Raw genomic sequence first — 4,644 nt, 5'->3', positions numbered from 1 at the left:
CGAAATTATGTTAAGATGTTGATTGGATCTCAATCCTCACTAGAGATCTATCGGGGGATCTTCGATTCACATACCGAAGGGAGTTGTGTGATTCGTGAGAAAATAGTAGGAGTAGATTAAGATAGAATTCTTTATCTTAATTATTTATTTTTTTATAAAATATACTTGTTATTTATTTATGCTACATCTTTATTTTCAGAAATATATTGTATTCAAATCTCTTACATGGCATACTTGATGTCAATCGCCTCACTGTTCCAAATTACACTGATTGGCTCCTCAACTTGAGAATCGTTCTTACGGTAGAGAAAATCGCATATGTCCTTGATACAGTGATGCCTATGCCCGAGGAAGGGGCAAGCAAGGATGAGATCACTCGCTACGTGAAATAGATAGATGATTCCACTCTTGCTTAGTGTTACATGTTGGGCTCTATGACTCTTGAGTTATAGAGACAACATAAAAAGATGGATGTCAAATCCATTCTCCTATATCTCCGTAAAATGTTTGAGGAATACGGAAAGACTTAATGATATGAGATATCCAAGAGTCTCTTCTATGCTAGGATAACTGAGGGGACACTAGTTCAGAACTATGTCCTAAAGATGATTGAGTGTATAGGGAAACTCACAAGTCTAAAGATGGCCCTAGAGGATGACCTATGTGTAAACCTTGTACTTGAGTCCCTACTAGATTTTTTTTCTCAGTTCATAATGAATTTTAATATGAATAAGCTTGAGGTGACTCTTCTTGAGCTCCTCAATGTGTTGAGGGATGCAAATAGCATCATCAAGAAAGAGAAGCCAATTCTCCATGCTAGTGAGACCATAAAGAAAAGGAAAATAGAAAAGTCCCTTAAAAGGGCAAGGGCAAGGGCAGATCGGGTAAAGCAAATATTGCTAAGAAAGACCCAATAAAAGACAAAGGCCAGTGCTTCCACTACGGTAAAGATGGGCACTGGAAGAGAAACTACAAAGAGTACCTTATAGAGAGGATAAAATAGAAGCTTGGAGAAGCTTCAGGTATATTTATAATCGATCTTCATTTGTCAAAATCTTATGATAACACATGGGTATTGGATACCGGTGGTGCTTATCACATCTGTAATTCATTGCAGGTTCTCATTGTCATGATCTGCAATTCATTATCGTGATCTTATGACAATCTGTAATTCATTATCGTGATCTCATCACAATCTGATTCTCATTGCATAGATCCATGGACATCAAAATATATATCCATGCAACAAGTAATATTAAATGATAAAATATCAAATAATATAATAAACAAAAAGAGTGTGTGTCATGTCACACGTGTCATCACTCACGTGATTGGCTTACAAGGTACCTATGAATAGCAAACAGTGCCCGAGTGATGCACCTCGACCGAATAGTGCTCGAGTTATGCACATAAGACAAACAATATTTGAGTTGTGCACCTCGGCGAAACAATGCTCGAGTCATGCCTCACGGTCAATCTAATGTCTGAGTCACGTCTCGGCCAGTCTAATGCCCAAGCCACACCTCGCGGCCAGTCTAGTGTCCAAGTTGTGTCTTGGCCAGTCCAATACCCGAGCAATGCCTCTCAGCCAGTCCAATTCCTGGACCATGTTACCCGGCCAATCTAATATCTTAGTCGCATCTCGGCCAATCTATTACCCGAGCCATGCCTCATAGCAAGTCCAATGTTCAAGTCACGTCTCGGCCAGTCCAATGCCCGAGCCATGCCTCATGGCTAATCCAATGTCTGAGTCATGTCTCAGCCAGTCCAATGCCCGAGCCATGCCTCGTGGCCAGTCCAATGCTCGAACCATGCCTCACGACTAATCTAATGCCTGAGCCATGCCTCGTAGCCAATCCAATGTCCAAGTCATGTCTCAGCCAGTCCAATGCTTGAACCATGCATCACGGCCGGTCCGATGCCCGAGCTATGCCTTGCAACTATATGCCTTGCAGCTAGTTTGATGCCCGAGTAATTTTGCTCGACCAAACCTATGCCCGAGCAGTGTTGTTCGCCCAATCCTATGCTCGAGTAGTGTTGTTCGGTCAGCCCAATGCCCAAGTCACATTGCTTGGCCAGTCCTGTGCTCAGTGCCCGAGCAATGTTGCTCGGCCACTCTAGTGCCCCAATGCCCAAGCAGTGTGCTCGACCAAGTCAGTGCCCGAGTAGTATTGCTCGGCTAGTCATGTACCCGAGCAGTGTTGCTCGGTCAATCATATACCCAAATATTGTTGCTCGGCCAACCTAGTCCTCGAGTTATGTCGCTCGACTAGTCCAGCTCCCAAATAGAAGCTCTTAGTCAACCGATGACTGAACCACCAATCCTAATATGATAGTGGAACTAGCTAGCAAAAGGCACCAAGCCATTCCACGAGCCTCTCTTTGGGGGGGGGGGGGGGAGAGAAAGAATGATGAGGCATATTCTGGTACCACCCCCATGGCAACAGTCAGCAGCCACATCAGCGTAAAGCCTCAAGTATGATATGGTGCATTGCGTCGATGTGGCACCTAGGACTCAGATGGGACGATCGTCTGTTCCTGCGCTGTCTAAGGCCATACGCGTTGCATATCACAAAGCCGTTTTGGAAAGCTCTAAACAGTATCGTGTGGCGTGGATCCATGCAGGTCAGTCGACGCTCGCATAGGAAGAACAAACCGACCGTCCGAGTAGTCGGCCGCCATTAACAGATCATGTATGATCGACCCTCGTTCGCAGGTATAAAAGCCAATCCCCTGATCGACATCAGAAGGAGAACTTCGCACATTCAACTCACTCTTGTGCCACTTAACTCTAACTTAAGCTTCAGATGGGTCGAGTCGGAAAATCCCCCTCCCAACCTCGACCTGAGTGTAAGACGAAGAAGCAAGCGATGAGGCCCACGACTCACTCCAACCTGACGCTCTCTTCCACCACTCGAGTCTCTACGTGGGGTAATCTTGCACATCTGAGATCAGACCAAGCCGTGCTGACTCCTTGGCCACGGCGTAAGGGTTCACCAATACTAGGCGAAAAGAATTTATGGAAAGACCTCAAGTAGGCTTACCGTTCTCATGCTGGACCTCTTAACGTGGCAAGAAGGTGTAACACATCGAGCATCTGAAATGTCATACAATGATATTTGGGTGCGAAAAGCTATAATGTGCTTTATCAGGTAGGCAACGACGGGAGATAGAAAGTTCATTGAAATTAGTTCCTTTTAGATTTTATGGATGAATGGTGATCAACCCGAGGTGGTGTCATCGGGTGCTTCCTAACATGGAGGGAAAAGGATAGTGGAGGTAGAGTAGAAGGAGGAGAAAGAGATAGAGATGATTCATGAGTTAATATAAGGGATTGATTCGAATCAACTTGGCTGAATTAAGATATCTGATTGGACTAAATCTATTTATCAAACTTAAAATAATTTGATTCAAGAGTATTATCAAAATTTTAAATAAAAAATCAAATATGGGATATCATATGATAAAAAATTATTATTAATTTTTTTGATAAATTATTTATTTATTTTATTTAAAATTATAAGAAAAATACAGAGAGAATGGATGGATGAAGCGCTGACTTTTTTTTCTGAGGTTCATTCTCTTTGTTTTAGTGGCAGTGAAGCTTCCGTTGATGTCAATGAAAAGATGAAGCAAACACAGAATGACCACGAAACTTCTTTGTCTTTGGATGCCAACGACCATTAAATCGGATGCGTTCATGTAATGCGAAACGCTACGACATGAAAGCATGATCATCGGCCAGCAATTATCTCATCGTCACCAATCTCTGTCAGCCACCTGCAAAGGCAGCTCCACTACTCCCTTAGTCGAGCCGTAAATCGTAGCTTCAGTCGTGGTAGTACTTGGAAGGATAGCTGAAGCGAAATTTGCGGGCCATTTCGTGCCGTGTCCCACCACGTGCGACCCGCTCGTCCGCGCTCCACGAATCGGTACGCGACAACGGCCTGGCTGTCAAAGATCCTTATCCCTTCTCCCCCCACGTCACGACCGGGAACACAGCCCACCAAGTTGCCCGCGTCCGTCAACTGGGTTGCGACACGGCTGCACAGCATCAATCCTAAGATTCGTGCTGCCGCGACCACCCCAAAAACGGAAGCGAAGGTGGGCGGCTGTGGTCAGCACGACATGCTTCCGGAGATAAGATTCTGTCACCACCATCGCCCTCGTCCAAGACGCCATGAAAGAGAAGCTAAAGTCCAAACAAACTCGAGAACCACCAACACTGTGCTCGATGGAACCCAACCTTTGCTTGAGATCAAACTGGTGCCCACGTCAGACTCGATGACGATGATTCGGCTGCTAGCTTGCTCCCATCTCTCAGAGAACATGAACACCCTTCCCTAGCAGGAACAAAGGAGGGATTGAATACAAAGGGAGAAGGGAGGAAGATAGTGAGGGTTCTCAGTACCGGGACTTGTTACACCTTTCTTCTCGCCAAGTTGTATGCGTGCCATGTCCCTTACGCAAGCTTTAACACTGTTGTGTCACGCCCACGCCTCTACTGTCGTCTGATAATGATTCAATGAATGATGTAAGCATCTCATATTGAGCTTGTTGGCACACTGGTGCAAGATTAGGTAATTAAGAGTTGAAGAACACTCCTTTTGTTCTCGGTCATCCTATAAATAGGTGTGTGGGGGA

Source organism: Musa acuminata, chromosome BXJ3-9 (genome assembly GCF_036884655.1).
Source record: "Musa acuminata AAA Group cultivar baxijiao chromosome BXJ3-9, Cavendish_Baxijiao_AAA, whole genome shotgun sequence".
Lineage (NCBI taxonomy): Eukaryota > Viridiplantae > Streptophyta > Magnoliopsida > Zingiberales > Musaceae > Musa > Musa acuminata.
The sequence above is the reverse complement of the archived record's forward strand: the minus strand, read 5'-3'. Positions refer to the sequence as shown.